Source organism: Dendrobates tinctorius, unplaced genomic scaffold (genome assembly GCF_039654945.1).
Source record: "Dendrobates tinctorius isolate UK_male_01 unplaced genomic scaffold, ASM3965494v1 ptg000020l, whole genome shotgun sequence".
Taxonomy (NCBI): Eukaryota; Metazoa; Chordata; class Amphibia; order Anura; family Dendrobatidae; genus Dendrobates; species Dendrobates tinctorius.
Window position 1 is genome coordinate 40,055,555 of NW_027361688.1, and position 12,328 is coordinate 40,067,882.

At 41.5% G+C, this 12,328-nt stretch overlaps 1 long non-coding RNA gene across 2 annotated transcripts; it reads left to right on the forward strand.

Moving 5' to 3' along the window:
* Window positions 1-4,868: 4,868 nt before the first annotated feature.
* On the forward strand, window positions 4,869-12,070 carry LOC141083652 (uncharacterized). 2 transcript variants are annotated; one of them, XR_012230776.1, is made up of 3 exons: window positions 4,869-4,891; window positions 5,254-5,380; window positions 10,258-12,070. It is a non-coding gene; the product is annotated as an uncharacterized lncRNA (long non-coding RNA). The 2 variants fall into 2 exon arrangements; XR_012230777.1 differs by having other exon boundaries at window positions 4,871-4,912.
* The last annotated feature ends 258 nt before the right edge of the window (window positions 12,071-12,328 follow it).

A 12,328-nucleotide genomic window follows, 5' to 3' on the forward strand; every position in this document is an offset into this window, starting at 1 on the left:
ACATATTACCACCACATAGTGACCGAATACTACAATAATAAATTAAATAATAATTAAAACATTTAATAAAAAACACAATAATAATATCACCATAAATGCCATTATACACAGGAGAGCTGTGCTTAGTATGCCGTGTCCGTGTACAAGTAATACAGTGATCACCGGTGACATTATACACAGGAGCTCTGTATATAGTGTCAGTGTACATGTAATACAGTGATCACTGGTGACATTATATACAGGAGCTCTGTACATAGTGTCAGTTTACAGGTAATACAGTGATTACTAGTGACATTGTACACAGGACATCTGTATATAGTATACAATGTATAGTGTAAGTCTATAGGTAACACACTGACTCACCAGTGACGTCTCTAGGAGTAGTCCTTCATCTTCGCTTTTCATCATCATCCAGCACAGACTCTGCAGGAAATAACAATTATCTAGAGTACTGCTTGCAGAGCACATTACTTATTTTTTCCCCAACTTCTACACTACACCAGATGAAGAAAAAAAGGCGATATTGTGTCGTTCTGTACAGTAAAAGGACCGTCCCCCATTTAAAACAGTATCGTAAAAAATAAAATAAATACATCATTGCAGTAATAATATCCTTTAATTAGCCCCCGTGTGTCTCATTCCTGGCTCCAGCCATAAGTTCTTCCATCCTGGTCCTATATGTTCTCCCATCCTGCCCTCATGAGTAGCCATTCTGCTCCATCTGTCCCATGATCCTGCCCATTCCATTCCATGATTCTGCTCCATCTGTGCCATGATCCTGCCCCATCTGTCCCATGATCCTGCCTCATCTGCCCCATGATTCTGCCCCATCTGTCTTCATCGTATCAAGCCTGCCCCATGATCTGGCATCAAATGTCTCCATCCTGCCCCATGTCTCCATCCTGCCCCATGATCTTGCACCATGTGTCTGCATCCTGTCCCATGATCCTGCCCCATCTGTCTCCATCTTGCCCCATGATCCTGCACCATCTGTCTCCATCCTGCCCCATGATCCTGCACCATCTGTCTCCATCCTGCCCTATGATCCTGCACCATCTATCTCCATCCTTCCACATGTTCCTACCCATCTGCTTCCATCCTGCCCCATGTCTCCACCCTGCACCATAGCAATTAAGGTTGAAGGGAGACTTTAAGTCCATCTAGTTCAACCCATATCCTATCTTAACTTGCCCTAACATGTTGATCCAGAGGAAGGCAAAAAAACCCCATGTGGCAAACTAAGCTTCACATTGGGGAAAAAAATTCCTTCCCGACTCCACATACGGCAATCAGACTAGCTCCCTGGATCAACGCAACACTAAGGAAACTAGTGCATATACCCTGTAATATTATACTTTTCAAGAAAGGCATCCAGTCCCCTCTTAAATTTTAGTAGGGAATCACTCATTACAACATCATATGGCAGAGAGTTCCATAGTCTCACTGCTCGTACAGTAAAGAATCCGCATCTGTTATTATGCTTAAACCTTCTTTCCTCCAGACGTAGAGGATGCCCCCTTGTCCCCGTCACAGGTCTAAGAGTAAAAAGATCATTAGAAAGGTCTTGGTATTGTCCCCGCATATATTTATACATTGTAATAAGATCACCCCTAAGCCTTCGATTCTCCAAACTAAATAACCCCAAGTGTAATAACCTGTCTTGGTATTGCAGACCCCCCAGTTCCCTAATAACCTTGGTCGCTCTTCTCTGCACCAGCTCCAGTTCAGCTATGTCTTTCTTATACACCGGAGACCAGAACTGTACACAGTATTCTAAGTGTGGTCGCACTATTGACTTATATAGAGGTAAAATTATGTTCTCCTCCTGAGCATCTATGCCTCTTTTAATGCATCCCATTATTTTATTTGCCTTTGCAGCAGCTGCCTGACACTGGCCACTAAATGTGAGTTTGTCATCCACCCATACACCCAGGTCTTTTTCAGTGACAGTTTTGCACAGTGTTTTACAATTAAGCACATAATTATACATCTTGTTCATTCTACCCAAGTGCATGACCTTACATTTATCCCCATTAAAGCTCATTTGCCATTTATCAGCCCAAGCTTCTAGTTTACATAAATCCTCATGTAATATAAAATTGTCCTCCTTTGTATTGATTACCCTGCAGAGTTTAGTGTCATCTGCAAATATTGAAATTCTACTCTCTATGCCCCTTACAAGGTCATTAATAAATATGTTAAAAAGAAGCGGGCCAAAAACTGACCCCTGTGGTACCCCACTGCTAACCGTGACCCAGTCCGAGTGTGCTCCATTAATAACCACCCTTTGTTTCCTATCCCTGAGCCAGCTCTTAACCCACCTACACATATTTTCCCCTACCCCCATTGTTCTCATTTTATGTATCAACCTTTTGTGTGGCACTGTATCAAATGCTTTTGAAAAGTCCATGTACACCACGTCCACTGCATTCCCTTGGTCCAGTCCGGAACTTACCTCTTCATAAAAGCTTATCAGATTAGTCTGACAGGATCGGTCCCTTGTAAACCCATGTTGATATTGGGTCATGAGGTTATTCTTCTCCAGATACTCCAGTATAGTATCTCTTAGAAAACCCTCTAGGATTTTACCCACAGTTGAAGTTAAACTCACTGGCCTATAATTTCCAAGTTCAGTTTTTGTCCCCTTTTTGAATATTGGCACCACATTTGCTATACGCCAGTCCTGTGGTACAGACCCTGTTATTATGGAATCTTTAAAGATTAAAAATAATGGTCTATCTATGACTGTGCTTAATTCCTGCAGTACTCGGGGGTGTATCCCATCCGGGCCCAGGGATTTGTCAATTTTAGTGATTTTTAGACGCCGCCGTACTTCCTGCTGGGTTAAGCAGGTGACATTTAATGGACAATTTTTATCCCTGATCATGTTATCCGTCATGGGATTTTCTTGTGTAAACACTGTCGAAAAAAAGTCATTTAACATATTGGCTTTTTCCTCATCCTCATCCACCATTTCACCCAGACTATTTTTAAGGGGACCAACATTATCATTTTTTAGCTTCTTACTATTTATGTAGTTAAAGAATATTTTGGGATTATTTTTACTTTCTCTGGCAATGAGTCTCTCTGTCTCAATCTTTGCTGTTTTGATTTGCTTTTTACAGAATTTATTTAATCTTCTGTATTTAGTTAATGCCTCATCACTACCTACTTGCTTTAATTCTTTAAATGCTTTATTTTTATCTCTTATTGCACCCCTTACAGCTCTATTTAGCCATAGTGGTTTCCTCCTATTTCTAGCATATTTATTCCCATATGGTATATATTGTGCACAGGTCCTATTCAGAATGCTAATAAACGTCTCCCATTTTCTTTGTGTATTTTTATGTCTCAGGATATCGTCCCAGTTAATTGCACCAAGATCATCTCTCATCTGTTGGAAATTTGATTTCCTGAAGTTTAGTGTCCTTGTAACCCCTCTACTACACATCTTATTAAAGGATACATGAAAACTTATTAATTTGTGATCACTATTACCCAAGTGACCCCCAACCCTTACATTTGATATGCGGTCTGGCCTGTTGGATAATATTAGGTCTAGCAGCGCCCCCCCTCTTGTTGGGTCCTGAACCAGTTGTGAAAGGTAATTGTCTCTCATAGTTGTCAAAAACCTATTACCTTTGCTGGAACTGCAGGTTTCGGTTCCCCAATGTATTTCAGGGTAGTTGAAGTGCCCCATAATAATGACTTCTCCTTGAGTCGCAGCTTCATCTATTTGCTTTATGAGGATATTCCATCCTGCACCATGTCTCCATCCTGCCCAATGTCTCCATTCTGCACCATGTCCATCCTGCCCCATGTCTCCATCCTGCCCCATGATCCTACACCATGTCTCCATCCTGCACTATGTCTCCATCCTGCACCTGGCCGCGGTCCAGCGGCGATGTTCCCTCCAGGCATTTCAACGGAATGACAGTGGCGTCATACGCCGGTGACATGAGAACTGACGTCAGGTGCCAGCCTCCGATTGGCTGGCGGCTTTTAACTATTGCTGTGTGAGTCCGCACTGCAATAGAGTTTAATTGAACCTGCACCTCTGACGCAGGTTCAGTTACTGCACCTGCAGAATCCTGCCACTAGGGCTCGGTGAGCAGAAGAGATGAGACCTGAAGCCGGTCCCCTCTACTTATCTGGCCCCATACGCCAGTCAGGGCAGTAATGCCCTGATGGTGACCCTGCAGGTAATGCTCTGGCTTACAGCCTATTAGTGATGCCCATACTATTAGATCAGGCAGGTTGCCCAGCACTATCTAAGTGCATCCCATGAGAACAGATACCCTAGTTTACAAGGCCAAATATGCTGGCCTGGCTGCATCCTGAAAAATGAAGTCCAAAAAAAAAATATATGTATATACAGTAAATAATATAGGAGGTATTGGTTGATATTTTGGCCACGATATACAAGCTCGCAACCCAAGGAGTTTTATTCCTCTTTTGTGGCTTTGCTTCTAAGTTTAGTGTTATAACTCGCAAGTGTGAGGACCCTTGACGCAGCTTGCGAGCTTGGATATCTTGGGCAAAATATCAACCAATACCTCATATAATACAGTATATATTCATATATATATTTTTTTTTAAACTTCATTTTTCAGGGTGCATCCAAGCCCAGCATTTTTACATTTTACTTTTTCTGCTGCTAAACTGAAAGTAATTAGACAACCAAATATTATAAATGACACGTCTCAGTATGAGAAAAAAAGGAGTCTTGGTGACCACTGTATAAGCCACAAATACATCTATGAAACAAAATCACTGAGTTTCTAAACTTCCTCCCACTGATGTTCATGACGTGATATAGTTCATCTATTTAAGATGCACCTTACTGCAGAGGTGACCACAAAACTGAGAGCTGAGACTGAAGCCTCATCAGGTAATAGATCAGCTGAGAGAGGTAAAAACTGCATAAACCTGGTTGAACAGCAATGACAATGACAATGACATTTCTGTGTAAAGGGAGTTGGGAGAGAAAGCTGCTGATTGTTTTCTAATGTGTATGGGTGGCATAGGTCCCAATCAGATACTCCTAAGTAGCCTGTTCCTCATGGTTGACTTACAATGTGTGCAAAGAATTTTGTTTGCAGGCCATTTAGTTTGTGTGGGGCAGTGTTTCTTCTCACTAAAATCACCAAAATTTGCTAAAGGGTATATGACGCATGGAGTTCTGCAACAAAGTTGTAATATGATGTAGGCGTTGTCTTAAGTATTGTATAATGATTATAGAATTATTCCTAGATTTAGCTGGGAAGACCAATATCCAAGATTTCTATCTATTCCTTATATGTCAAGAAGTTCATTGTCAGATAGCCTTAAGGAAGTCAAAGTCGGCAATCAACGATACTGATTAAAAAAGAAGATCTTGGTAAGTTTCATCATATTATTATCTCACAGTACAACAAGATGTGTGTGTGTCTATATATATTTATATAAATATATATATATTATATATAGCAAAACAACACATAGACCAGCTAACCTCCGAGCTCTGGATGGTAAATACCTGTTTCCTCTGTGTTGCACGGACCAAGACTGGGAACAAGTTCAACAATGTAGAAATCAAGGCAGAAAAGTCCAGCAAGCGGAAAATTCAGGTGGTATAATAAAATCCAAGAATTTGTATTGCAGATAGTTTAAAAAATCAAACAAGATGCAGACATAATGCTGAATAGACTACGCGTTTCGGCGATAACAACTGCCGCCTTCTTCACGGTCTCAAACTGCTTCTGGAGTACTCCAACATTCTTAAGTAGAAAAAACATTTCTTAACCTCATAATCAAGAAGTAGTAACAGGTGTAGATAACATCCTTCAATGTTAACTCTATAGCTTCCAGAAACAAGTAGAGAAAAAAAGCATCAGTGTTTTTCACAAATACATGGGGGTGATGTCAAGGGTTTTTCTTTTATAGACATTGAACAGGTTAAAAAACCACAAAGGGGGGGGGAGGGGAATTATCATAAAAAAATTCTTGCAAGAGAAAGCAAATGGATGTTTCTTTTAGATACAAGGTTACCGAATGGATTCAATAATAGAATGGATCTAGCAATACATTATACATAATTTCTGATATTATGTTTTTCCATGCTTTTATATTTCAGTCATAATGTTTTTATTATATAACACCGCTGTATTAATGTAATAATGTGTGTTTTTAATTATTCCGTTATCCTGGTCAGATAACTTTGTTAGCGCAGGTACTGTTCATATTGATGCTTTTTTCCTGTACTTGTTTCTGGAAGCTTTAGAGTTAACATTGAAGGATGTTATCTACACCTGTTACTACTTCTTGATTAGGAGGTTAAGAAATGTTTTTTCTACTTAAGAATGTTGGAGTATTCCAGAAGAAACGCGTAGTCTGTTCAGCATTATGTCTGCATCTTGTTACTGGACTCTGGATTTTTTAAACTATCTGCAATAAAAATTCTTGGATTTTATTATACCACCTGAAGTTTCCGCTTGCTGGACTTTTCTGCCTTGATTATATATATATATATATATATATATATATATATATATATATATACACTAGATGGTGGCCCGATTCTAATGCATCGGGTATTCTAGAATATGTACCGTATATACTCGAATATAAGTCGAGATTTTCAGCCCAAAAAATTGGGCTGAAAGCCCCCTCTCGTCTTATATTCGAGTCATATACAAAGGGGGTCAGAGGGGGAGGGGGGCGGGGGTGTCAGGTCATACTTACCCGTCCTGACGCTGTCTCTTGAGCCCCCAGCTTCTCCCCGTGCTCTCTCTTCCTGCCTTCAGCGGTCATGTGGTGCCGCTCATTAAAACTCATGAATATGCGCATATTAATGAGCGGTATCACAAGACCGCTGAATGCAGGAAGAGAGAGCGCGGAGAAGCTGGGGACTCAAGCGACAGCGTCAGGACGGGTAAGTATAGCGATACTCACCTGTCCTGCGTCCATGGCTGCTTGCTGCTGTCTGACATCGGTCAGTGACTTCAGACAGCAGAGGGCGCGGTGACGTGGTTAGTGCGCGCCGCGCCCCCTGCAGTCTGAACGTCACTGACTGATGACGTGCAGATAACGGTGAGCAGCCATGGACGCAGGACAGGTGAGAATCTGACACCCAGCGACGGAGAGGTGAGTATGTCATTTTTTTATTTTTACATGCAGCAGCAGCAGCAGCATGGGGGCAGCATATGAGGGAACAATCTATGGAGCTATTTATGGGGGCAGCATATGGGGGAACAACCTATGGAGCTATTTATGGGGGCAGAATATGAGGGAGCAATCTATGGAGCTATTTATGGGGGCAGCATATAAGGGAACAATCTATGGAGCTATTTATGGGGCAGCATATAAGGGAACAATCTATGGAGCTATTTATGGGGGCAGCATATGAGGGAACAATCTATGGAGCTATTTATGGGGGCAGCATATGAGGGAACAATCTATGGAGCTATTTATGGGGGCAGCATATAAGGGAACAATCTATGGAGCTATTTATGGGGGCAGCATATAAGGGAACAATCTATGGAGCTATTTATGGGGGCAGCATATAAGGGAACAATCTATGGAGCTATTTATGGGGGCAGCATATGAGGGAACAATCTATGGAGCTTCTTGTGGGGCAGCATATGGGGGAACAATCTATGGAGCTTCTTCTGAGGACACCATATGGGGGAATAATCTATGGAGCATTTCCCACCCTAGACTTATACTCGAGTCAATAAGTTCTCCCAGTTTTTTGTGGCAAAATTAGGGGGGTCGACTTATACTCGAGTATATACGGTATGTAGTTTATTTATGAAGTTCTAATAATAATGCAATAATGCACCCCCCAATCCTGATATGCATGGTACCCTCACCCTCCAATCCTGGAATGCATGGTCCCCTCACCCCCCTTTCCTGGTATGCATGGTCCCCCTCACCCCCCTTTCCTGGTATGCATGGTCCCTTCATGCCCCAATCGTGAAATGCATGGTCCCCTCACCCCCCAATCCTAATATACATGGTCCTCTCACCCCCCAATCCTGATATGCATGGTACCCCTCACCCCCCAAATCCTACCCTCCAATCCTGGAATGCATGGTCCTCTCATCCCCCAATCCTGTTATGCATGGTCTTCTCACCGCTCTTTCCTGGTAAGTATGGTCCCCTCACCCCCTTTTCCTGGTATGCATGGTTCCCCTCACCCCCCTTTACTGGTATGCATGGTCCCCCTCACCCCCCTTTCCTGGTATGCATGGTCCCCCTCACCCCCCTTTCCTGGTATGCATGGTCCCCCTCACCCCCCTTTCCTGGTATGCATGGTCTCTGTTAAAATAAAAAATAATTATATAATCACCTTCCGATGGCCCGCGATCTCCACTCCGCGCGCTCGGCCTCGCGGTCCCAGTAATGCTTTGCGTGAAACAACGCTGATGACGTCGCTTTCTTGCGAGAGTGACGTCATCTCCGGTCTAAGGCGCAATGCATTACTGGGACCATGAGGCCGGGCACGTGGAAAGGAGATCGCGGGCCGTCGGAAGGTGAGTATAACCTTTTTTATTTTAATTCCATTTTTTACAGATGCGCTGAGCCCGATTGAGCGCTGCACCCGACTGCGCCTGCCGCTGACTGGTTGTGGCCGCCAGGCAGCGACCAATCAGCGGCGGGCACAGCTTACCATTACAAACAGCTGCACCTGTCGCTGATTAGTCACGGCCTGGTGGCCACGACCAGTCAGCGCTGTGGGATTTCGGTTACAGACAGACATTATAAGACGATTATATATATAGATATATATATATATATATGTACTGTATATATATATGGCATGCATATTCTCCAAATCATCATGTAATAACTATATTGTGGTGCATAAAGTTGCACCCATATGCTAAATGCTGTACTAGGAATAGCAATTCAATGTAATATTGCATGGAGAGAAAAGCTGAGTCAATACTATATATAAAAACTATGTAAATTTTATTTTAAAAAAAGTTGTAAACACACATACACATAAAGTATAAAAAGGAATTATGGACCACACAAGTGTGTAGATACAGTTGTGGCCAAAAGTATTGACACCCCTGCAATTCTGTCAGATAATACTCAGTTTCTTCCTGAAAATGATTGCAAACACAAATTCTTTGGTATTATTATCTTCATTTAATTTGTCTTAAATGAAAAAACACAAAAGAGAATGAAGCAAAAAGCAAAACATTGATCATTTCACACAAAACTCCAAAAATGGGCCAGACAAAAGTATTAGCACCCTCAGCCTAATACTTGGTTGCACAACCTTTAGCCAAAATAACTGCGACCAACCGCTTCCGGTTGAACTTGTTTGGATGTTAGTCGAGGTTCTTTATCCAACATCCGCACAATCTTGCATTGAAATCTCTTGTCAATTTTTCTTTTCCGTCCACATCTAGGGAGGTTAGCCACAGTGCCATGGGCTTTAAACATCTTGATGACACTGCGCACAGTAGAAACAGGAATATTCAGGTCATTGGAGATGGACTTGTAGCCTTGAGATTGCTCATGCTTCTTCACAATTTGGTTTCTCAAGTCCTCAGACAGTTCTTTGGTCTTCTTTCTTTTCTCCATGCTCAATGTGGTACACACAAGGACACAGGACAGAGGTTGAGTCAACTTTAATCCATGTCAACTGGCTGCAAGTGTGATTTAGTTATTGCAAACACCTGTTAGGTGCTACAGGTAAGTTACAGGTGCTGTTAATTACACAAATTAGAGAAGCATCACATGATTTTTCGAACAGTGCCAATACTTTTGTCCACCCTCTTTTTTATGTTTGGTGTGGAATTATATCCAATTTGGCTTTAGGACAATTCTTTTTGTGTTTTTTCATTTAGGACAAATTAAATGAAGATAATAATAACAAAGAATTTGTGTTTGCAATCATTTTCAGGAAGAAACTGAGTATTATCTGACAGAATTGCAGGGGTGTCAATACTTTTGGCCACAACTATATATATATATATATATACACACAGTGAGAGATATGCACAGTGCTTTCTGGTCCAATGGTCAGATTGAATAAATCCCAGATGCCAGTTCAAATTTATAAAACTTAAGATTGAAACAAATGAACCTTTACCCAGCTATAAGTAATAACCAAAAGCGTAAAACCCATCCCACCAACGCCAAGGTGAACCCAGTCTGGATGGTCCTATCCTCTAGTATTCCTATTTATACTCCAGTTCATTTTTTTTGGTTTTGCTTAATATAGTTTATAGTTCAATTTTTCTATGACTTTCTCCACAGATCTAGACACTATGTCTACCATATATTTCTTAGGCATTTGGGGAATTCTTCTTCTGGAGTCGACTTCATGCCTTGACCCAAGCCGAGCTGAAAGAACTTTTGATGAATTTAAAAAAAAACATATTTTAACTGGGAAATTTACAAACTGTACACATTATATGGCCAAACGTGGCATAAATAAACCCAATGTTTGCAAAAATGTCAACAGCTTTATCAAAGCTTCGGTGGCTGATGTAAAAAGAACGTGCAAGAAGAAACCAGATGGTGATTGCTGGAGTACAAAATGTTTCCAAGTATTTAACTGTATCCAAATATTAAAGAAACCTTGTAAATACAAACAGGACCAAACTGAAAAGTCACAAATTAAAGTAACGTGTTGGAAGAAAAAACCAGTCCACCTATCTGGAACTAGAAAATGTTGAGGTCCCTTTGGCTACATGTTGAGATCTACTGGTCTACTTTCTTCCCTAAATAATGCCACACCTTTCCTTAGGTTGTGCCTGGTACAGCAGCTTGAGGCTGGACAAGCTCTCTTGGCCCAAGGCATAGCTTTGGAAATGTGACCCCACTGGACCTCATACTAAGAGTAAATTTTTCAGTCCACCAATGGTCTGAAGAGAACAATCCCTGGTACCTGAAGCATTTGCCAATTATATACATTGACTAGTTCATTGTTATGAGAAATTTAAGGACAGTGTGTTGATTTTTCTTTCATAAATTGTATTCCCCTAAATCTAGGCACCTGCATAACACACTTAACCATGACTGCAGCGGTGTCCCAAGACACAACTCAAGGACAGACTTTGCTCTTTCTTCGTAAGAAGGCAGCCATGTTTTTAAAAAATACTGTTTCCATTTAAAGGCTTTTTCCACCGCTTTGGTACCGAAGATGAGCTATTTTTAAAGGGGCTGTCTGGTCAAATTGATAAGTCACTCTGTGTGACTACAGACTTATAAATCCCCCCAGCGCTCATATTGTGCACTGCAGGGATTCACCGGTTTCTGAGCCAGGACAGGAGGGAAGTCATGTGTAAAACATAATCCTGACCAGAGCCCGTCCAGTGGGCACGGCCTCCCTTCCATACCAGAGCCTGTCCAGTTGGCCACACCCATTGGGCGGCTGCATCACTAGATGGGGCGTGCCCTCCCTTCATACAAGTGTAAGGAAGTGAGGCCATGCCCACTGGCCGGGAGTATGTATAACGCATACATAGCACCGGTCCTGGCTCAGAACCATCAAATCCTCACCGCACACAGTATATCACACAGAGTGGCTGCAGATATCGATTTGAACCAGACAACCTCTTTAAGATCAGTCATCAATATGAGATCGATGAGTGTCTGATTGATACCCGGTAGCTCCACCGATCAGCAGTTTACAGCACAAAAAGCCGGAGGTAAACAATCTACGGAATGGAATTCTAACTCTTTGTGACACTGTGACGTGGCCACTGCCACAGCTGATCTCCGGTACAACTACATGGTATATAGAGTAGTGTTTCTATTTGTAAACTTTTTACATCCGGCATGTGCTTAAACTGCAAACTGTTGATCGGTTGTGATGTGGGACGTAACGTCAGGGCCAGTTCATTAATATTATAGAAGTGGAAAACCCATTAATGCACTTATGTACATGTATAATCCATGTGTTGTGCCTAACATTTTCTTTGCAGTATATGAAGATACCAGTTTTCTATATTAAACTTGGCTGTGGAGGGAAAATAAGAATTATTTTATGTCCCACAGTCTGCAAATAATTTTTCTGTAAGCTATTAATGCTATTGTATGTGGAAATAAAAGTAGCTCATCATCATTGCCTCTTTCATCAGTAATCTATCTATCTATCTATCTATCTATCTATCTATCTATCTATCTATCTATCTATCTATCTATCAGGTTTCAGCTCTCTGGTAGTCGCTTGGTTATGCACTGACACAAGGTTAATGTAAAGTAAGTGTAAAGTGAGAACCAGAAACCAGTGCATCTGATTGGAACAAGACAATATTATGGAATTAACAAAACTGAAATTTAGGATCAATGGCTAAAGCCCCCGTTACACACTGCGATATCG